A 25,195-nucleotide genomic window follows, 5' to 3' on the forward strand; every position below is an offset into this window, starting at 1 on the left:
AGACATAGAATTGCCTTACTGAATTTTATTCTGGTGGCTGCCAAAAAGAAATTACTAGAAAATGGAAATCAAAGTCTACACCAACTGTACCAGAAGCAGTGAATGCAGTAACAGAGATAAAACTACTGGAAATGGGATCTTTAGAAAAGGGTAGGAATTTTGGGAACAATACATGCAGAATAATGTTTTGAAGGATGAATGAGGTTTAAGGAAAGGCAGGAATTGAATGAGCTATGTAATGTTTGACAATGACTAGATAAATTATAAGTGATGTATAATGTTTACAACTGAAAATATGCCAATATGGTTTGTTTTCTTTTATATAATATGATTGCCTCTGTCATAAGTGATAATTTAATAAACATGTTTCTTGTTAAAAAACAGTGAATTCAGAATGCATGGACAAGAGATAAGATGACTTGTATGAGGTTTATGAAGCATTTGGTGTTTAAGTAAGATCTGTAGTTACCTAATGTGTACTCAGATAGGTAGATTAATTAGGTTGGTTATGTCCTTACTGAGAGCTGATACTGATGTTCATTGTAACCACATCCTACACTTGTCCTGTGTACCATATAGGCTGAAGTCAGCGCACCAAGTGCTCTATTTCAAAGTCCAGCACTGTGTGACCCATCCTGAGAGAAAACTTGTGCACCAGTAACTCCTTAGTTCACGTGGGAAGATTAAACAATTCAAACCTCTTACAGTGATTCACATTATGGCTTAGAAGGCTACAGGACTAAAATGTTCTAAACAGAAATGCCAACAAACAGGTGACTTTTATATAAAGTACAACAACGTGAGACTTTGCTGATGGAAGTAAGTGACTATGTGGGACAATGCTTTACCATCAATGGAGCCTGATCACAGACAGTTTGTGCATTTAATCTCAAATTGCCTTGTTAGCGCAGTAGGTAGCACGTCAGTCTCATAATTTGAAGGTCGTGAGTTCGATCCTCACACAGGGCAATTTCAAATTTGGGTTGGGAGGGTGGCCTAATGGTTAAGGTGTTTGCCTTACAAACACAAGGTGCAGGGTTTGAGTCTCACAAGGGATAATTGGCTAGGCTTAAAATGGCTCGCAAGGGCAGTTAGCTTAGTACTCACCTATGAACCTATGAACCTATGAAATCAGGCTAGTGTCCAACATCCTCATATTTCACAGCAAGTGCCTGTGCTAGTTAGCTCAGCATTATTAAAAGATTTTAAAGAACTTGGCATGGTGCCACTTATGGAGGGGGTTACTTCAGGGTATATAAATTAAGAATGTATTTGGGGGTGGGTATAACATAAGAAGTATGGGAAACCCTTAGCTGTAGGTAGTCTGCACACCCCCCAACATTTTAGAGCAAGAAATCTAGACAAAGCCACAAATAATGGGGGGGGGGGGCAAAGGCACTTACAAACTTAGAAAGTTGATAGAATAGCAGGATTTGCATTTGCATGAATTTTATGAAGGGTACGAAGTCAGAAACTCAAATGTTTGTCATTGTTTTCTGATGTCAATTCTCAGTGATTTGCCAATGATTTGCCAGAAAAAACACAATTTTATGAGAAACAGATCAAAAATATGAGGCAAAAATCTGAACATACTATGAAAATCTGGACAGTTGAGAAGTGTGGTAGTCTGATAATAGTCAACTTAGACTAGCCCCATTCAGCGAAGAAGGTGTGCACCTTCACAGCAAACAAATCTGGAGCGACACACCAGCTCAGCTGACAGAAGCAGCAGGGACATGCTATGTCATGTTAGAGCCCAAACCTACGTTTGCCCTAAGCAGCAATGATATTTTAGTTTCTCACTCTAACTTCTATGCCTAAAAGTCACATATTAAGTCACTTATGTTCTATGTTTCACAACAGATGTATTGTCTTAATGACAGACTGGGACATTTTGGTGACTTTTCTGACACATATTGTACTTTTACTTAAATTTTATTTTGGTGGTATCTTTGTATTATCGACTAGAGAGGAGATACATTTCAAGCTCCAGCCTAAGATCTGAGATGCAGCAATTTCCAACATTCAGATTTTCCCTAGTAAAGTCTGGCATACAGATCAGGTAGTTTAACAAGGACATTGAAGATGATTTTTTTGTTTTCACTCTGTCGATTGTAATGTACATATCCACTGATTTTACAATGAATGCAAACAGAATGTTTGGTACTTAACTAGCAGAAATCCACTCAAAATATGGTCTTTAACAGGAAGCAGCTGAACTGTGCAATTTAATGAGTAGGTTTGGGAGCATCAAACCAGTATTCAGCAGTTTCCAAAACTGATGCACCCCATCCCAGATATTCAGAATGTTATGCTTTGTAAACTGAAGGCCCCTTGTCTCCACATGCTTATATAACCCTGGATGCAGGTAATACTAAAAACTGACTGACCAGAATAAGTTCATCTCATGGCCACAGCGCATGTGTCCAGGTTTACCAATGAAGCCAGGTTACAGTTACAGATCCTGCTGCTGTTTACCTGTTACATGACCTGAGTGAGGCATGAAACACCTTTGGACTTCAGAATGATAAGCATGACAATGGGTGACAACCAGATTCAGAGAGATTGGCCCAAATCGGCCCAGTATCTCATCTGCATTGGACTAAGCAGATACAGTGTACTATCAAATGTCACATTTCTGCAGTAGCACTATATTTATGGAAACAACATTCTGCTGTCGCAACTGGAATGGGAAGGGGGCTGGAACAACCTCCCCTTAACACAGCTGGGTAACAGATGCAGCTAAGCTTGTAAGACAAATCTGTGCTGCATGATGACAGAGCTTCCAGCCTCTGTAATGTTGTTCTGTACTTATCATCCTGTTTACCACATTTTTATGCTACTCACTCTCCCAAAGAACACAGGAGGTGACATTAACATAGTGAAATGACTCAAACAGGCCAAATTAATATCAAAACTGAGCCTCACTGTCTCCACAGTAACCCAGGCCTGGGACTGTCACCATGGTAACTTCAGTTTCCACTCCATCGTAACCAGGGGATAAGGCTGAAATCTCTAAAACAGATTCAGATAAGTACAGGACGTATACAAATATGTGGATAAAAACTGAGATAGAGAAGAAATTGTTTTACCTCTCTCTTTACCCAAACGGCTTAAATGAGACTGGAAAATAATGTGACTGACATTCTACTGCCATGGAATTACATTTCATTTCCTAGAAATAAATCAACGTTTTGCTCTTGGGTCTGTCACAGTAAGCAATGTCATCAGTTTTACGTCTGTCACTGAAAGGTCAGTTTTGTTTTAATCATGCAGAAAGCTGACCCTGTGCTGCAAGTGTAACATTTCTGAACTGCTAGTGCAGTTTCCAAAGCTGAGCATTCTGGTAGCTGTAGTCTTTATCATATTATTTTATGTGCTTTAGTCAAGACAGAGGTAGTTTGCAGAAGTTCTTCACAAAAAAAAAAAAAAAAAAACCTTCTGCTGTAATATTTGTAGAGTTTGTGAACTGATGACTAGATGTGAATGTGTTTTTTTTGTAGGACCTTGCCCTTTACATCCCATGTGTGCTGTGTTTTAGGAGCAGCAGCTACAGAAATCAGTGGATTTCAGCACCAGGGAAGCGGACAGCACACATTACCTCAATGCAAAAGAGGAGTGTAATTCTGAAAAGCATGACCCCTTTACAAACTGTCAGGTGTTCTTGATGCTTTGAAGCAATAATTCAAACTATTTCAAGAGCTTCTGGTCAAATAATCACACAGAATCCAGAGGTGACCCATTCTGAGTGCATAACTCAGATTAGTACACTAAAATGCTACTAGCAGTATGCAGCATTTTCATGGCTCTGAGTTTTTTTTGTTTGAGAAACCACCCAAGAGAAATACAGTAATATCACAACACATCTAGGAGAAAGAAGAACTTAAAAAGGAAAACATATCATTGACTGCAGGTGTAACACAGCAGCATAAATATAGAAAGGCATCTCAAGATGTTTCTGAAGGCAGTGGCTTATGCCCCTGACGGAGTTTGGAAGCATAGAAAGCCAGCCATAGCAGTGAGTGTCATGTGTCCAGAAGAATACTGTTGTCACATCCCCTAGCAATGTTGGAGGGAGATATTTGTGCATTAGTAACCTCTGCTGTAAGCAGTACCAATGCCTGTACGGGCACAAAAAGGGGCTGAGACACGATAAGGAAAATCAAGGCGAAAGTTCAGGCCGCGCTTGATGACATCACCTGTGTGCCTGGAACAGACATCAAGCAATGATGAATCCCTGATAAGTCTAAAGAATGTACTATGGGTGAAACCTGACACACAGGTGCTCTCAGCAGCAGCTAACTCATCTGGCAGTTAACACAGAAGATTAAGGCTATCAGCAGTTAATGAGCTGCTTCCTGTAGGCCACTGTTTGATTCCTTCGGCCCCCATTTGCCAACTATGTGACTCTGAGCAATTCTCTTAAGTGGATAGTGCTACCAGGTTAGCCATGAAAAGTGATCAAAGAATCATGGAAAATGCAAAGCAAGTGGGCCAGGAGACCATTAACACCTTGTCAGTACCCACCTTAAGCTTTATCTCCCTTTTCAAGGACAGGGACTGGGCAGTCACGTCTTTTGAAGGAAGGCAGTGAATCATGCTGCTTAATTTGAAAATAAAGTTTGTTCAAGAGAAGCCAAAAGCACTGTGTGAAAATTCTGTGGATACTTAACGTTCAGTTAACAAATAAATAAAACAATAGGGAAGGGAATCTTAGGATCATTAACTGGACACCAGCTGGGACAGAAAATGTGAGATATTAACTGTAGAACAAGTTTATAAATCAAAGAAAAGCTGCATTAAACATAGTACAAATGCAGTTTCTGAAAATGCCAGTCTGCATGTCCTGCTAATGTCAGGAAATAGTTGGCAAAATTAGATGCATCTATGGAAAAACATTTGTGTGCATCAGACATTAAATAGAAAAGCATCAGACATTTACTCCTATGCGATTCTTTCTATACAGTGGACTGGCATTTTAGGATTTCTGACATATTTTATTTTGATAAGTTGTACAGTTACACTATTTTTGAGGATAAATTTAATGTCCTGTAGTTATGCTGCAGAACGTGTGCAACAGATTGCTAAACCTTCATTAGTTGTGAAAGAACAGCACATATCCTGTTATGAGGACACTGTTCCATAACACCATGACTCCTAAGGTCCTAATTATAGTCCTACATCAAATGAAAATGAGAAAATGCCAGTTTAATTTACCGAAATGTCTAAATATCTAATGCTTAATACAGACTATATAAATAAATGTGGTGCTGAGCACATGTAGAAATAATGATGCTACCTCTATTGATAGAAGGAATAATAAACTGGCAGATATACCCTATGCAGAGGCATTTATATGCTTACTGTGCATAAGGCCATCACATCTGAAAAACAAATTTCAATTTTGTCATGCTTTACTGCTGCAAAAAACAGTCTTCTGTCTCACCAAGGTCAGTAGACACATACTTCTAGTGCTATCTTCATGACTGATAAATCAACAATTAAAGTTTCTGTGTTCTCATTTACTCAGACCTGCACTATAGACCTGATACCTGCAGATGGATATGTTATACATATGCACATAACCAAATATGCAGTGGCAGCTTTTCTGTCTCCATGCTCTTAACCTCCAGCTAGCCTTGTGCCAACAGCATCAATCTGGAAATCAAAGTTGTCATGTGACAAAGGGTGAATTGTCAGCACTGGAGTGCATGTCATCACTGCGCTCCCATTTACTTTCATACACGTGCAGGGTCATGTGACAAAGGGTGAGTTGTCAGTGCTGGAGTGCATGTCATCACTCCACACCCATTTACTTTCCTACACATGCAGGGCACCTGCTGTGCTACACCTTTCTATCAGGCTCCGACACAGGCTGTTGATAGTGTACAAGCAAGAGACAGCTAATACACCTGTGGGAACTGCAGTACCTGCTTTGAAGCTTCTTACAAGGCCTCCGAAGACTCACCGGTGTCCTGGAGTATACTGTTAGGGATTTACATAATGATTTAAATTGGTTAGTCATTTATCATGTTAGACTGTATTGATAGCCCTACTTTTATGATTGTACCTATGAGAAACAAACATTTAATGTAGCTGATATGACCTTACTGTTTTTAACACTTTGATTATTTAATCAGATTAATCAGAAGGGGTGCAGAGATTATCTACATCTGTGTGTGGGGTCACCTCTCTTTTCTAGGCCCATGGGAGATGCCGATAGATGAATCAGTGATCCACTAAATTACCTAAATGCATTTATGCACTGAGAGAATATGTGTGTGTGTGTGTGTGTGTGTGTGTGTGTGTGTGTGTGTGTGTGTGTGTGTGTTTTAGAACTGGAAATAACTCAAAAAAAAGTAATTAAGTACATAGTCAAGGTTCATTTCTGGACAGACGTTTCACCACAAATAGTAATATAAGATACAGCCAATGCTTTCACCTGTAATGTTACTGATCTCATGGCCAGTTTTCATTTCTTATTATTTTCTAATTGTATTTATGTTTTATAGACTAGGTTAGCCCTACTGGGCATTGCCATTTTGATAAGGGACATCAGAATATTACAGTGTGCACATAGGCCTATATTCATAATGAACTGCATCCTTCACAAAACTGTCCCATTTGCAGACACCCTCACTGCCTATAAGCACAACAAGATGTGTAGCACTGCATGTAAATGTGGCCATCTGTGCGTGGGGTCTGCAAATGTGCTTCCAGATACACTACCCCATTAGAAGACTTGCATAGTGCAGATTCATTGGCATCAGCACTACACAAGTTATATGCAGTTCAGGACCCTAAATGTATGAGTGTTCCCACCTTTGCACCTCAGTAACAACACAGCAGCTGAGCTCAGCAGATCAGTACAGGGTAACTTGTGATAGTTTGTTATTCTCCATGAATATGGACTATGGTATGCAACTGAAAATTGAATATTACAGTGTGCATGTACACTGAATGGTACAATGTACAGAAAGTGTAAATAATGTACACACATGCAAAATTAACATGAGTGAAAACCCATTTAGACAATATTCATATTCCAATTAACAGTGAAGGCCGACAATGTGCTGTTGTTAATAAATAGCTGCTACTGTTGTTGTTCCTGTTATAGCTAAGCACCACTAAGTGTATGTCAACTCAGGCTGCCTCTGTGTCTGGTGGTCCTAAACTGTTTTCTGACTTCAGTCTGATGACTAATGACTGACACATTAGGACACATGTATGAAGAATGAGCTTTAGGAAATGTAGTAGTTATTTCAAACGTTAAAACATTATAGAAATAGGATATGATGCAAAGAAGCAAAATAAATGAAGTGTACACTAGGGAGATAAATAAAAGATATCTGCTAGATGTAACAGTATTGGTTGCTTAAGTATGTTAGAGTAAAGGTAGGTAGCAAAACATGATACTCAATAGTGAGAGGTGACTGTCAGACATCATAGTTTTGGAGGGTCAAGTAATGTTACATTTAGAGCATCACAGAGTAACACTGAGATGGAATTTATATATATATATATATATATATATATATATATATATATATATATATATATATGTAGGTTCATAGGTAGGTTCATAGGTAGGTACTAGGCTATTGGCCCTAGGGCCTATATAAGCCTAGCCAAAGGTACCCTGGCTTTCGCCACCCAAGAAAATTATTTTCCTGTGCCACTGTCGAGCAGAGCCACAGAAGTGATCCCTGGGGTGAATTTCCTATTTCCCATCCAATATAGGTTCATAGGTAGGTCTCATTATCATCTTCTTTCGGCTGTTCCCATTAGGGGTCGCCACAGCGGATCATCTGTTTCCATTTCTTCCTATTCTCTGCATCTTGCTCTGTCACACCAACCACCTGCATGTCCTCTCTCACCACATCCATAAACCTTATCTTAGGCCTTCCTCTTATCCTGTTACCTGGTAGCTTCATCCTTAGCATCTTTTTCCCAATATACTCAGCATCCCTCCTCAGCACATGTCCAAACCAACATAATTGTGCCTCTCTGGCTTTGTCTCCAAACCTTCCAACCTGGGTTGACCCTCTAATATACTTATTCCTAATCATGTTCACCCTAGTTGCACCCAGTGCAACTCTTAACATCTTTAACTCTGCCACATCCAGCTCAAACTCCTGCCTTTTTGTCAATGCCACTGTCTCAAACCCATATAACATAGCTGGTCTCACTAACCTCTTGTAGACCTTCCCTTTCACTCTTACTGGTATTTGTCTATCACAAATCACTCCTGACACTCTTCTCCACCCACTCCATCTTGCCTGTACTCTCTTCTTCACCTCTCTTCCACACTCACCATTACTCTGAACTATTGATCGCAAGTATTTAAACTCATCCACTTTTGCCACCTCTACTCCTTGCATCCTCACCATTCCTCTATCCTCCCTCTCATTCACACACATATATTCTGTCTTAGTCCTGCTCACCTTCATTCCTCTTCTCTCTAGAACATATCTCCACCTCTCCAGGGTCTCCTCCACCTGTTCCGTACTCTCACTACAGATAACAATGTCATCTGCAAACATCATAGTCCACGGGGACTCCTGTCTGATCTCGTCTGTCAACCTGTCCATCACCATTGCAAATAAGAAAGTGCTCAGAGCTGATCCGTGATGTAATCCCACCTCCACCTTAAACACATCTGTCACTCCCACCACAGACCTCACCACTGTCACACTACCCTCGTACATATCCTGTACCACTCTTACATACTTCTCTGACACTCCTGACTTCCTCATACAATACCACAACTCCTCTCTAGGCACCCTGTCATATGCTTTCTCTAAGTCTACAAAAACACAATGCAACTCCTTCTGACCTTCTCTGTATTTCTCCATCAACATTCTTAGAGCAAACATCGCATCTGTAATGCTCTTTCCCAGCATGAAACCATACTGCTGATCACTAATCATCACGTCCCTTCTTAACCTAGCTTCCACTACTCTTTCCCATAACTTCATGCTGTGACTGATCAATTTAATCCCTCTGTAGTTATTACAGCTCTGCACATCACCCTTATTCTTAAAAATCTGTACTAAAACACTTTTTCTCCATTCCTCAGGCATCCTCTCACTTTCCAAGATTTCATTAAACAATCTGGTTAAAAACTCCACTGCCATTTCACCTAAACACCTCCATGCTTCCACAGGTATGTCATCTGGATCAACAGCATTTCCATTCTTCATCCTCTTCATAGCTATCCTTACTTCCTCCTTGCTAATCCATTGTACTTCATGATTCACTATCCCCACATCATCCAACCTTCTGTCCCTCTCATTCTGTTCATTCATCAACCCCTCAAAGTACTCTTTCCATCTCCTCAACACACTCTCCTCACTTGTAAGTATGTTTCCCTCATTATCCTTTATCACCTTTACCTGCTGCACATCTTTCCTAGCTCGGCCCCTCTGACTAGCCAGTCGGTATAGGTCCTTTTCTTCCTCCTTAGTGTCCAACCTTTCATACAACTCTTCATATGCCTTATCCTTAGCCTTCGCCACCTCTCTCTTTACCATGCACCTCATCTCCTTATACTCCTGTCTGCTTTCGTCATCTCTCTGACAATTCCACTTCTTCTTTGCCAACCACTTTCTCTGTAAACTCTCCTGTACTTCCTCATTCCACCACCATGTCTCCTTGTCATCCTTCCTCTGTCCAGATGTCATCCCAAGCACCTTTCTAGCCATCTCTCTTACTAGCTCTGCTGTAGTTACCCAGCTATTCGGTAAGTCTTCACTGCCACCCATTGCCTGCCTTAACTCTTCCCTCAACTCCACCTCAGAATTACCCTTTTTCAATTTCCACCATTTGATCCTTGGGGCTGCCCTCACACTCCTCTGCCTCTTCTTGATCATTGGCATCCTACAAACCACCATCCTATGCTGCCTAACTACACTTTCCTTGGTCACCACTTTACAGTCTCCAATCTCCTTCAGATTGGCCCTTCTACATAAGATATAATCCACCTGTGTGCATCTTCCTCCACTCTTGTATGTCACCCTATACTCCTCCCTCTTGTTAAAATACTTATTCACCACAGCCATGTCCATCCTTTTCACAAAATCCACAACCATCTGACCTTCTGCATTCCTTTGTTTAACACCATACCTAACCATCACGTCCTCATCCCCTCTGTTCCCTTCAACAACATGCCCATTGAAATCTGCTCCAATCACCACTCTCTCACCCTTGAGTACAGTCATCACCACTTCATCCAACTCACTCCAAAATTTTTCTTTCTCGTACGTCGCACACCCAACTTGTGGAGCATATGCACTAACAACATTCATCATTACACCATCAATTTCCAGCTTCATAAACATCACTCTATCCGACACCCTTTTCATCTCCAAAACACTCCGCATACTGTTGCTTCAGGATAACTCCTACATCATTTCTCTTCCCATCCACACTATGATAAAACAATTTGAACCCACCTCCGATACACCTAGCCTTACTCCCTTCCATCTGGTCTCTTGCACACACAATATACCAACCTTCCTTCTGTCCATCATATCAGCTAGCTCTCTCCCTATACCAGTCATATTGCCAACATTCAAAGTTCCAACCCTCACTACCACAGTCCTAGCCTTTCTCCTCTCTTCCTGCCTTTGGCCATGCCTTCCACCTCCTCTCCTCCTTCAGCCAACAGTAGCCCAATTTCTGCCAGCATCCTGTTGGCTAACAGTACTGGTGGTGGTCGTTGTTAACCCGGGCCTCGACCAATCCAGCATGTAAATATTTACTGGTGTCTGCATTAATTATTTGGTGAAGTTTTACACCAGATGCCCTTCCTGATGCAACCCTCCCCATTTATCCAGGCTTGGGACCGGCACAAAGAAATGTACTGGCTTGTGCATCCCCAGTGGCTATATATATATATATATATATATATATATATATATATATATATATATTTTTTTTTTTTTTTTTTTTTTGTGACTGGGTTGTTGATTGCTGTTAGCTCAGGTTATAAGATGTTCCATTTGTTAGTTTTTAGAGCTAGACATTGTTTGAAGACGTTAGTGCATGTATGTGAGGTGAATTCATTGGATTTAGTTTTGAAAGACCTGCAGTTTAATTTATGATATTATTATTATAATTATTGTTGCTGTTGAGTATATTTCTAGTTTGACTGTCAGTTCATGGTTAAGTTACAAGTTTGGCTATTTTACAATATATAGATATAACTTTGCAGGATACAGACAGACTCATTTTTAATCACCATCACCACTGCATCAGTAAAGTAGTTTTGGCATAACCAACGTTCTTGTTAAAGTGATCCTGGAAGATGAGAGACATTTGTTTATTGAGTATACAGCTCACATTATTTATTGGTTATGTCTTGTTCTGCTATTGGCATGTTCATTAAACGTGCATTTACTATTTATATTTTGTCTAATTTGTTATTATTATTTAAACTGCATATGCTTTTGTTTTATTTTTGAAGATTGTAAAATTATTGTTCTTAAAATGTTTTGTAATAATTTGGAGCTTTTCTCCCCGGGCCTCCACTGAAAATGGGCCTCTACCCAGTTGAACTTTTCCAGTAAACAAATGTCAATCAATCAATCAATAAATAAGTAAAGACTATCCGTGGACTGGAAGGAGGTGCTGTTTCTGTGTCAGTAATACTGATTTTTATGTTTTGTGTGATGATTCTCATACAGCTGATTTCAGTTTGATGCCCACATATTGTGCATTTAGTTTTATTTTCAGTGAGTATGTTTAGATTCTTGCGACCAAGACATTAGGTGTTTATTGATTGTAACATTTGGTTGTTATTGCTACTACATGGAATCATAGAGTCAGCAGCATCTTCCTGCAGCTTTATACCCTGATTGTGAAAATGCATGTCAATAGAGAAGGCAGTAAACTGCAGTAGGCCCAAAACAGAGCCTTGGGATACCCTGATGTTGGGCTTGAATTTTTGCGATACGGAGTTGTTGTGCTACAGCATACATTCTATTATGAAGGTAGACGGTAAACAAATGATCTTTTTAGGAGCTTTTTTTTTTTTTTGTAAGAATGTTACCAATGACATGAAATGTTTTAAAGAACTCCTAAAAAGTGCTGCAGAGACATATTGTATTACAGTGCATGATATAGTGAGTGAATTACTTCAACCAGAGTTATTTTTATATTGTACTTGGGGTCAAAACCACGTTGCATTGGCATGAGATTTTGGTACAGCATTAAATAGTCTGAAAGCTGCTAATCCAACACAAAGCATGCAAACATTGTTTCTCTGCTTCTTTTTTTTGTTTGTTTTTTTTTTATAATTCTGACTTGTCCATCCTGACAATTCTTAAATAGACTTAACTCCCTGCTGTCATTTATTCTGGCTGTTCCTTCCAAGATCTCTTACCATCCCTGCAAGTGCCTTCTTCCTACTCATCTTTGCAGAAGATTATTGTTTTTGCCCACAAGGTGTTGTTCAAAGCATTGCATTTTATTCTGTAAGCTGTACAGTAACTTTATTTTGCTTGTAATTTTGTAGGTAGTGGCTGAAATGGTCCATTCATGTAACAGGTTACTGAATGAATGAAAAAATGAAAGAATAAATTAATAGGAAAATTAAAACTTTTTTGTTTAAAATTATCATCAGCATACAGTAGACAAAACCCATTAAACTGCACATCCATTTTGTACAGGTAATTTTCTTATAGATGCTCGTACGTGCCCCATAAACAAATCGTGGGGTTGAACTATTCAACACCAATCTCATCTCTTTGTCCTGTACTGATAACTTTTAACCATATTTCCAACTTGTTTTCATAAAAATATGCCTACAGTGGGCTGAAAGATGTTAGTGGTTGTTGTCAGCTCCTAACCTAACATTACAGTTTACTCCGGTGACTTCTGGATCCTATAGTGAATAATAGCATTTTATGTTGTTAACATGACAGGCAAGTTTATTATTTTTCTTAAGAATCTGTCCCCATTATTGTAGACTTCCATCAGTTTACTTCAGTTATATAACTGAAAGCACAGCTTAGTAAATGACTGTTAATTATTTCAGATGTTACTGAAGCTTGCAGTTAACTGGGTGATGCAAAATACATCTGATGGAGCCATCTTTTTTTCTGGAATCATCTGTGTTCACACTATCTACCAATGACAAACTTATTATATATTCTAAAACTGAAACTTCTGTTTTAAGAAACGGAGCTGTGTACTTGGTAGCTACACAAAGAACAGACAGTACCTGGCACTGTCTGACTTCTTTCTCCTTGTTCTGATCACAAGCGTTTGCTGCACTTTATCCTGGCTGTTTTATTTGTTTAGTTCAGCTTTTAAATTATGGGATTTAATGAAAGTCTCCACACTGCTCTCCGGAGTCTTCCTTTTTTATGGCATAAACGTAATAGGATCATGCCCCTTTTGAATTATTACTGAGACACGTGATCAGAGCTGAGCTAAGTACACAGGGATATGTGTCAACTTCTGAATCCTTTCAGGTTACCTAAACCATATATCCTCAGTTTATAACTGTCCTCCAGTAACAGCTGCCCTCCTTTTTAAAGCGACAGTTCCTGCCATAAAGTATGTAACATAAAAGCCTTCTTCAGTTACTGACTGCAGTCACAGAGATAAAAACCGTGTGGCATTAAGTGTTCACAGAAATAAGCTGAAATTTAAAGTAAAGTCATTCTCAGTGCACTTATTAACATTAAGACTAAAAAGTGAAACTTTTTTTATAAGAAATGTTTTCATTTCAAGATTTTCATTAATTTTTCCTTGAAATCACATTAAAAATGGAAAAATATGAAAATGAATGTGGATTTGTTCACATTACCCAAGACCTATAAACGTGTATTAATGACATTTTCACTGCAATTTACTGATGCTTTCTACACCTCTGGCTAGAGGTCAGGTACTATAACCGGTGCAGATATATTAGCCTGGACTTTTGTGCCGGACAATAAGAGCTCCTTAACACTTTCATGGTGTAGCAGACCTTTCTCTTTCCAGATACAGGTACATGCATTATTTCTTGGATTTCCTATTTTAGTGTACCATCAGAAAGATGTAGAAACAAGGGCACTGAAATGTGAACTCCAATTACTTGGGCACATAAGCTATGTGAGTATGGAGTACTGAAGCTCCACACTTTTTTTTATTCCTAGGGTGCCTTATGATGTACAAAGTGTTGACACACAATCAGCCAACTCCTAAAGCTGATACCTTCACTGTGGAACATCTGTCAGCGGCCTTTGCTGCCAGATGCCTCATTTGCTGAATTGTACCCCCTACTTACCTTTCCTGTCACTTAAGAGTAGGTGTTGGTACTTCTTCCCAGCTGATGCTTTTAATATTTACAAGCGGTGTCTGTGAAATTGACTTGTTTTATAAAGGCACTATTTTGTGTTTGTTAGTTTTCCTACAAGGCTGGCTCTGGGATGGTGCACTGTATTCTTTTCTTTGCTCATTGTCCAACAAACAGTTTTCTTGGCATGTCTTTGTCATTAAAGGCATATGCTTAATGTCCACTCACATTCTGCACCTCCTTTAGCCTTCTATTACTTCAGTCATTTCACGTCAGGCTTTATACCATCATTTCAATACCACTAGGCTCTCAAATACATCTGATGCTAAGAAAGATTTTAGCATTTACAGCCAGTAGGGAATTTCATAATAAAAACATGCTTTGAAACCTTATGTTCCCACTGAAATCTTCATTAAGTCAGCACTTGTTCAGTGACTTATAGACAGTAGGTGTCACCCTCTTAGGTTTAGCCAAGGCCTTTCATTTAGTTGATCACTTTGTGTTTCTGGGTAAACCACCTAGCTTTGACACATATACTTTAAATGAGTGTTGCACAGCTTACATAACTACAAGACAGGTGGCTAATGGAGTTTCACAGCAATTGGACCAGGGGGCTAGTACTTTTTGAGGATTTCTGTGAGATACCACCAGAGCAATTGAGGGTCTTATCAACATAATACTCCAGTCACATACAGCAGTAAATGTGAAAATAATAATGCAAGGATTATGCTGGTTAGTGCTGGCTAGCTGATAGAGTTGAGGGAGGACAGCTGAAGTTTAGGTGCTATCAGGGTTATTCTCACTAATCATTCACTGAATCATAACGCTACCCCCAGAAAAAGTTTTAGTGATGAAATGTTCAAGGATTTACACCTAATAGTATAGAATCCCTGGAATGACATTCATCTCAGTGTGACAAAGTCAGAAATATGAAGCAGGAGGTAAAAAATAGCAAGATTATGTTATGGGTACAATAATAAGGAGTGGTGTGTGGAGTTACTCTGAAGATGAAAGGAAGAAAGGGCACAGCTACCAAAGTGGGGCACCAACTTCAGTGTGTACATAAGGGATACTTCATGGATAGGGTGGTTAACAAACAGAACTAGATGAGATGGAAAAGACTTGGGGATGACATATAGGGCAGAAGCACAACATTACTTGTATCAAAATGGCAGACAATATGGCTGCCCTCTGCTTTTACACATAAGTAATATAATATATCACGCTACTATGACTGGCATCTCACCTCTCAAAGAAAAAACTGAAAGCCCTGAAATATCACTATTTTCTGTAAACGACACACATCACTACCAACTATACAAGGAATCTGACCTCTGAACTCCTCCAAAATTATGGAACAAACTTCAAGGCTATCACCACTTGAGGAAAAGAGACAGTTCCAGTTTCTAAGTTGTGTTAACTTTCATAGAAACATCTCAGCCAAATTTTGTTAACTTTCATAAAGACATCTCTTATTACATTCAAAATGGTGACTTTTTTTTTTTGGGTGGAGGGACAGTTATCAGTCTGTCAGCTTTCACCGGTGAGATATGGGTATTAGAGGATATTTTTCTATTTAGAGATGATTAATCAGAAAACATAAAATGACAGGGCATCTTTTCTAATGCCAGTAGTAGAGCAGAACTATTTAAATTACATAAAAAGGGAAGAAACCATTAAGCACATCCCTTATCCATAGTCATGATAAATCATCCTGTATTCTTACCAAGAATTTCAGGACCTGGGTATTGTCAGTGGTGCAAACAGTTCCTTATTAGGATACTGCAAACTAATAGCAGAAGACAACCAAGTATTAATACAACTTTCATTCATTATCTGGAAAAGGTGTTTGGCTTAAATAATCTACCAGGATGCTTTGTTTCTGTGCTGGATGCATTACTCTCAGCTGAACACTTATTATGCATTATGTTAACACAATCCAGGATGCATTGTTTCTGTGCTGGATGCATTACTCTCAGCTGAACACTTATTATGCAGTATGTTAACACAATCCAGGATGCATTGTTTCTGTGCTGGATGCATTACTCTCAGCTGAACACTTATTATGCATTATGTTAACACAATCCAGGATGCATTGTTTCTGTGCTGGATGCATTACTCTCAGCTGAACACTTATTATGCATTATGTTAACACAATCCAGAATGCATTGTTTCTGTGCTGGATGCATTACTCTCAGCTGAACACTTATTATGCATTATGTTAACACAATCCAGGATGCATTGTTTCTGTGCTGGATGCATTACTCTCAGCTGAACACTTAGCTCATGCATTATGTTAACACAATCAAGGATGCATTGTTTCTGTGCTGGATGCATTACTCTCAGCTGAACACTTATTATGCATTATGTTAACACAATCCAGGATGCATTGTTTCTGTGCTGGATGCATTACTCTCAGCTGAACACTTATTATGCATTATGTTAACACAATCCAGGATGCATTGTTTCTGTGCTGGATGCATTACTCTCAGCTGAACACTTATTATGCATTATGTTAACACAATCCAGGATGCATTGTTTCTGTGCTGGATGCATTGCTCTCAGCTGAACACTTAGCTCATGCATTATGTTAACACAATCGAGGATGCATTGTTTCTGTGCTGGATGCATTACTCTCAGTTGAACACTTATTATGCATTATGTTAACACAATCCAGGATGCATTGTTTCTGTGCTGGATGCATTACTCTCAGCTGAACACTTATTATGCATTATGTTAACACAATCCAGGATGCATTGTTTCTGTGCTGGATGCATTACTCTCAGCTGAACACTTAGCTCATGCATTATGTTAACACAATCCAGGATGCATTGTTTCTGTGCTGGATGCATTACTCTCAGCTGAACACTTAGCTCATGCATTATGTTAACACAATCCAGGATGCATTGTTTCTGTGCTGGATGCATTGCTCTCAGCTGAACACTTAGCTCATGCATTATGTTAACACAATCGAGGATGCATTGTTTCTGTGCTGGATGCATTACTCTCAGTTGAACACTTATTATGCATTATGTTAACACAATCCAGGATGCATTGTTTCTGTGCTGGATGCATTACTCTCAGCTGAACACTTATTATGCATTATGTTAACACAATCCAGGATGCATTGTTTCTGTGCTGGATGCATTACTCTCAGCTGAACACTTAGCTCATGCATTATGTTAACACAATCCAGGATGCATTGTTTCTGTGCTGGATGCATTACTCTCAGCTGAACACTTAGCTCATGCATTATGTTAACACAATCCAGGATGCATTGTTTCTGTGCTGGATGCGTTACTCTCAGCTGAACACTTAGCTCATGCATTATGTTAACACAATCCAGGATGCATTGTTTCTGTGCTGGATGCATTACTCTCAGCTGAACACTTAGCTCATGCATTATGTTAACACAATCCAGGATGCATTGTTTCTGTGCTGGATGCATTACTCTCAGCTGAACACTTATTATGCATTATGTTAACACAATCCAGGATGCATTGTTTCTGTGCTGGATGCATTACTCTCAGCTGAACACTTATTATGCATTATGTTAACACAATCCAGGATGCATTGTTTCTGTGCTGGATGCATTACTCTCAGCTGAACACTTAGCTCATGCATTATGTTAACACAATCCAGGATGCATTGTTTCTGTGCTGGATGCATTGCTCTCAGCTGAACACTTAGCTCATGCATTATGTTAACACAATCGAGGATGCATTGTTTCTGTGCTGGATGCATTACTCTCAGTTGAACACTTATTATGCATTATGTTAACACAATCCAGGATGCATTGTTTCTGTGCTGGATGCATTACTCTCAGCTGAACACTTATTATGCATTATGTTAACACAATCCAGGATGCATTGTTTCTGTGCTGGATGCATTACTCTCAGCTGAACACTTAGCTCATGCATTATGTTAACACAATCCAGGATGCATTGTTTCTGTGCTGGATGCATTACTCTCAGCTGAACACTTAGCTCATGCATTATATTAACACAATCCAGGATGCATTGTTTCTGTGCTGGATGCTTTACTCTCAGCTGAACACTTAGCTCATGCATTATGTTAACACAATCCAGGATGCATTGTTTCTGTGCTGGATGCGTTACTCTCAGCTGAACACTTAGCTCATGCATTATGTTAACACAATCCAGGATGCATTGTTTCTGTGCTGGATGCATTACTCTCAGCTGAACACTTATTATGCATTATGTTAACACAATCCAGGATGCATTGTTTCTGTGCTGGATGCATTACTCTCAGCTGAACACTTATTATGCATTATGTTAACACAATCCAGGATGCATTGTTTCTGTGCTGGATGCATTACTCTCAGCTGAACACTTAGCTCATGCATTATGTTAACACAATCCATGATGCATTGTTTCTGTGCTGGATGCATTACTCTCAGCTGAACACTTATTATGCATTATGTTAACACAATCCAGGATGCATTGTTTCTGTGCTGGATGCATTACTCTCAGCTGAACACTTATTATGCATTATGTTAACACAATCCAGGATGCATTGTTTCTGTGCTGGATGCATTACTCTCAGCTGAACACTTAGCTCATGCATTATGTTAACACAATCCAGGATGCATTGTTTCTGTGCTGGATGCATTACTCTCAGCTGAACACTTATTATGCATTATGTTAACACAATCCAGGATGCATTGTTTCTGTGCTGGATGCATTACTCTCAGCTGAACACTTAGCTCATGCATTATGTTAACACAATCCAGGATGCATTGTTTCTGTGCTGGATGTGTTACTCTCAGCTGAACACTTAGCTCATGCATTATGTTAACACAATCCAGGATGCATTGTTTCTGTGCTGGATGCATTACTCTCAGCTGAACACTTATTATGCATTATGTTAACACAATCCAGGATGCATTGTTTCTGTGCTGGATGCATTACTCTCAGCTGAACACTTATTGTGCATTATGTTAACACAATCCAGGATGCATTGTTTCTGTTCTGGATGCATTACTCTCAGCTGAACACTTAGCTCATGCATTATGTTAACACAATCCTGGATGCATTGTTTCTGGGCTGGATGCATTACTCTCAGCTGAACACTTATTATGCATTATGTTAACACAATCCAGGATGCATTGTTTCTGTGCTGGATGCATTACTCTCAGCTGAACACTTATTATGCATTATGTTAACACAATCCAGGATGCATTGTTTCTGTGCTGGATGCATTACTCTCAGCTGAACACTTAGCTCATGCATTATGTTAACACAATCCAGGATGCATTGTTTCTGTGCTGGATGCATTACTCTCAGCTGAACACTTATTATGCATTATGTTAACACAATCCAGGATGCATTGTTTCTGTGCTGGATGCATTACTCTCAGCTGAACACTTATTATGCATTATGTTAACACAATCCAGGATGCATTGTTTCTGTGCTGGATGCATTACTCTCAGCTGAACACTTAGCTAATGCATTATGTTAACACAAGGCTGCACATTAGCACTTGATGATTTCCCTCATTTAGGTAGCACTTGGAAGTTGTCAAGGGAAATATGAGTTCCAATATTAAGTCCACGATGATGTGGAGGGGGAATCGAAAAAGTGACTAGATTCACTGTGGGCTTCACATCCTTTTTTTGGTGCAACTATCATTAGATTCCATGCAGAAGGGAGGAGGCCGTACAAAATGTCTGTTGACCCTTACTAATGATGCTGATGCCTACTACTGGAGTTCTCACACCATTAAGGGTATTAAGATAAGTGTCATGGTCAGAGACTCTTCTGACCAGTGCAAGAAACATCTCAAATCATGTTGAAACCACTTATGTGCAAACTATTATTCTAAGCCATTATTATGTTTGTGGATATGTTGCATAAGACAGATTGTTCTAGCCATTAACCATAAATCTGATAATACAGTTGCATCGAATTCACTGTTTGTTGTAGTCCACTGTGAAAAACATCTTTCCCTTATGAAATCCACCAGGGCTGTCAAACTGCAAGTGACACAACAAGTTATTGAGCCACTATGCATAAATGAGACAGTCATCCATGCTAAGGAAACACTGGAAGTCCTTCAGTCTAAGTACAGTTGTAGCTAATGACATATGTATGGTAAAGATCCTGGGAGTAAATACAGAAAATCCTGTTCCCCTAGCTGAAACCAGAGAAACCTCTTCAGGGACTTGACAATTAGAACATGCCCACAGGCATCTATCATGTCTATGATATACACCTTTTGTATTAGAAAAAATAACAATCTGGATTGACATAGATAATTTTAATAAAGGGGTTCTTTGTCAAAAAATATTTATGATAGCTACTCATCTCTGCCTGGAATGGAAGGGACATCAGGGATGGAAGTTTTCCAATCCTGGACTTTCAAACATTGACTTTTAAAGCCTGGGAAATACAAAAATGATCAGCATAGATCACCATTCTTAACTACAAGCATCTGGGATAATAGCCTGTTCCTTTGAAAGGAAAAGTGATCCTCTCTATGACAGCTTTCTTTAATAGATCCTTTGGAAGTGCGTCGTACAGGCAGGAAGGGAGTTGGATACTTTTTGCAGTGGCTCAGGAGCAGAAGTAGGTGAAAACTCTACCTTGTAACCTCCTTTCAGCACCACATTTAGCCACAGATTGCAAAAAAGTCTTTTTAGTTCCTGAAGACTTTGGTTCCCCTCAGAGAACATCTGAATATACTGTAGGAAAAACAAGAGCTATCTGAGAGGGAACACCCCATTCTGAGAAAACAGTGTTAGCAAGGAATCATTTATTGGAATTATCCCAGTCTGAAAAGGAGGTTCTAGAAATGGAGACCATCTGCTCTCCAAAACTCTTGTTACATGCTGGTGTATGGCAACTACTTTCAAAGGACTGGCCTTACAACAGTTGACTTCTAAAGGAAAAATACTGACCAGAAGAGCCCTTTGTAAAGTAAAGCCTTCTTCCCCTGCTCTACCACCCTCTCTAAGGCAGCTGATTCTGGTTAACTATAGGAAACCCCAAACAGGCTCTTTAATCTTACCTTGACATACTAACTCTAAAGTTGAGTCCTCAGTAAGATGAAGTGGATCCTCATGGAAGGGAAATTTATTTGAAAAGAACATCTGTATGAAGGAAGGAGTTAGTAAGCAGAGGTAAAACTGTGCAATGGTAGCAAATGAAGAATAAATGCATCCTACAGAGACCATCAAAGTGTTGGAACTAATCTCTCAGCAGCTCTCAACCCTTCTCCCCGGCTACATCTCCTCTTCTCATCCAAGTGTCCCCTCTCCATAATCTCTACTCCTCTGCTCACTCCAGCAAGGTTTTCCAGGGTTCTAACAGCCTAACTACTAAACAGTATTTTCTTCAGCTACCCTTGAACTGGCTCACTTCAGGCTGACATCCATGTCTCACACACAGCTAATAAGAACACCACTATCTCTCCACCTGCCACTGCAGTGAGATATCATATATTCTACTCTCTTATCCTCTGTGTACACATTTAACTACCTTTCCTTATACCCCAATCATTTCCCCCACAGCTTTGATAGCTGTTTATTGCAGCCATTTTCTCTGCCATGCCATTCAGCAGTTTTGTATTAGGTATACTCATTTTAGCTCTCAGAAACCCTGTGGACTGCATGGAAAAGTAGCTTTACATGATGTCCCATTATGTTTTAAAGAATATGGTCATAAGAACTTGTAGACCTCAATAGTCCTCAAACATGAATCTTAGTGTCTTTGATTCTACTGTGCTCTGCATTTCCATTTTTAAGACTGTGTGTCACACATTTTGTCCAGTTATCATACTTTGTATCACACAGGGTGAGAGGTATGTGCTTCTGCTCCACATGGCCTTAAGGTGTGGACTGCAAGGATGCCACTTGCCAATGGTTTTGGTCATATCTGCTAAAAAACAGCACACTTTTAATAATGTTAGGTACAATATAAGACTGATATTTATCTGTTAATTTCACAACCTTCAGCTATATGTTCATTGTTATAGTCAGCGTGAGCATAGACTCCCCTCTCTACACATTTCAACATCCTGATGTTGCTACATGATTGTCTTTCCTTGGCACTCATATGTTGCCACGTAACAGTTTACCATGGCACACAGATGTTACCATGTGATGACCTTTGGCCTTTCCATGGCATCTTCATATTGCCAAGACATTGTCTTCCATGGCACTGAGAGGATGCCTTTTAATAGGTTCATAGGTTCATAGGTTCATACTAGGCTATCTGCCCAAGGGCATTTATAAGCCTAGCCCATAGTTATGTGGCTTTCGCCACCCCTTTAGTTTGAATAAAAACTATGCCTATCATTTTTCTGTGCCTCTGTCAAGCAGTGACACTGAAGTAATCCCTGGGGTATATCTGCGATCTCCCATCCATTGGTCAAGATTCCTCTTGAACAAGGCCAGCGAGGTGCTCTGCCTCACATGTACCGGGATTTTGTTCCACAGCATAGGGAGTCTCTGGGTGATGAATCTGTCCCTCCAGCAAGTTCTATTTATAACCGTGTCAAGGTTTAAGTCTCCTGCCCTTGTGGTTCTGAGGGATCTAGATTTTTTGAGGTGAAGCATATTCATCAAATCTGGGTTTGACATGGCCTTATATGTCAGGCACAGGTCACCTCTGAGCAAGCGGTATGAGACTGAATAGAGCTGGAGTTCTTTCAGTCGGGCAGCATAAGACATATTTTGAGACCCTTTATCCTTTTGGTGAGGAACTTTTGGGGCCTTTCAAGCTGCAGCAGGTGTCTGGTCAGATACATTCGGGCATTGTACTCAATCATAGGTCTAATGAGTGATGAGTACAGGGGACGATGACCTCCCTTGATCTAGATGTGAATCCCTTCATGATCAGGTGGGCGATATAGAAGGTTTTCCTAACTACTTTAGCAACATGAGTGTCAAGCGAAGGCTACTGTCAACTTGGGTCCCCAGATCCCTGATGACTTTTCTGTGCTCAGTGGATTGCCACCTATATGGTAGCTAGGGATAACCTTGTTTTTCCCGAAGGGTATGACTATGCATTTTTGGCGTTTAACTTCAGGCCATGGCTCTGGCACCAGTTATCCGTTTCTGTGAGGCCCTTCTGGAGGATATCTGTGTCAGATGTGTTTTCGACTATGGCTTTGCAGTCATCTGCAAACTTTGTCAGCCATAACCCTCCTGTGTTTGCTTGTACTTCAGAAAAGTAGATGCCGAACAAGAGTGGACCCAGGACTGAGCCCTGTGGGACACCACTTGTGACAGGCTTTGAGTCTGACATGGCTCCAGCAACTCTGACCCTGTGGGTTCTGTCACTTAGCCAGTTTGCAACCCATCTTGTGATGTATGGGTTTACATTCAAGCTGATGAGTTTTTCGATGATACCTGAGTGGGGTATTGTGTCGAAGGCCTTTGCCAGGTCGAGGTAGGCTTTATGGACTGCCTTTCCCTCATCAATGGCCTTGGTGACTGTCTCGAAAAAGTCAACCAAGTTTAAGAGGCAGGATCTGCCTTTGACAAAGCCAAACTGGGTTGGATCCAAAGTCTGCAAGTTCCCTATGTCTTTATTTATGAGTTCCATTATGATCCTCTCCATGGCTTTGCAGATAAGGCTTGTCAAGCTAATGGGGTAATTTCCAGGGTCTGTGGAGGCACCGCCTTATGAAGTGGGACCACAGTCGCCGTGCACCACTCCTTGGAGTCGTATCCTGAGGTGAGGCTAAGATTAAACAGCTGTCCTAACTGTGGGTTTAATTCCTCGTTGAGTTCATGAAGCACACAGCTGGGGACACCATCCGGTCCCATGGATGCTGTGTTTTTGCCTTAGTGAGGGCAGTTCTCACCTGGGCGTTGGAAATGTTTGGGGGGCTACAATCCTCTGGAATAGATATCTCTCCTTTTGGGGGAGAGAAGTTTGCACTGAACCTGTCAGCCAGTATGTTAGCAATGTGTGTAGGTTCAGTAATTTTCACATCATTTTGAACTAATTCTGAGCATATCTGGGAGTTTCCTCCTAGGTTTCTAACATAGCTAAAGAAGGCCTTATGATTGTCTTTAGAGTCCTTGGCGATTTTTCTCTCAAAATTTGCCTTGGATGATTTTATGAGAGCTCTTAGTTTTTACTTATAATGATCAAAGGTGTCTTACCTTTCAAGGATTTTGCTCTATCTTGTAGTAGCTTCCTCCTTTTGTTGTAGAGCTTGTTTATGGCTGGGGTCCACCAGACTGGACGCTTGCCTTTGGTACAGAGTCTTAGTTTTGTTTGGGATTGCCTGATCCATGCAGTCCTGTAGGTGCTGGTAGAAGGCATTTGTAAGTGATTCAGTGGTTTGAGTAATGTTTACCACTGGCTCAGGGGCCTTAAAGGAGACCACACTAGTTTTTAGAAGTGTGAAATCGGCTTTTGAGAAGTTTTTCACTGTGGTCTTTTTTTTTCAGGTGGGGGGGATGAGGACCTCCAGCGAGATTAGTTTATGATCTGATCTCACCAGTGAGGGTATACTTCGTGTGTTGAACATTTTGATCCCATGTTCGTGATGATGAGATCAAGTATGTTTTCTCCTCTTGTGGGGATGGTGACTAGTTGTTCCATGGCATTTGAGTTTATGAACTCCAGGAATCTTTGGGTTAGAGTGTTCGGGCTTGAGTAGTGTTCCCAGTCTATATTAGGGTAGTTGAAGTCACCTAGTATGATGGTGTTTGGAGATACATTTATCCCCTCCAATGTTGTCAGGAAGGCCATGTGAGGTTCCTGAGTTTGAGAGGGTGGCCTGTAACATGCTACAAATTGCAGAGCAGTCTTGCCTATGGTTAATTGCACCTGGATGGTCTCCGATGCATCGTGCGTTGCCACCAACCTTGAGGTGTGGGTGTCCTTTATGGATATGGACACCCCCCGCCTTTCTTGGTGTTGTCCGGAT

General features: G+C 40.1%; 1 protein-coding gene and 1 non-coding gene across 5 annotated transcripts in view; both read left to right on the top strand.

Annotated features, from left to right (window-relative positions):
- The window catches only part of MYT1 (myelin transcription factor 1), a 410,503-nt gene that overhangs the window by 29,003 nt on the left and 356,305 nt on the right, over positions 1 to 25,195 (top strand). The gene's annotated exons all lie outside the window — the stretch shown is intronic.
- TRNAM-CAU lies at positions 897 to 969 on the top strand. The gene has a single exon. It is a non-coding gene; the product is annotated as a tRNA-Met (tRNA).

Source organism: Protopterus annectens, chromosome 12.part0 (genome assembly GCF_019279795.1).
Source record: "Protopterus annectens isolate FY-2018-M chromosome 12.part0, PAN1.0, whole genome shotgun sequence".
Taxonomy (NCBI): Eukaryota; Metazoa; Chordata; order Ceratodontiformes; family Protopteridae; genus Protopterus; species Protopterus annectens.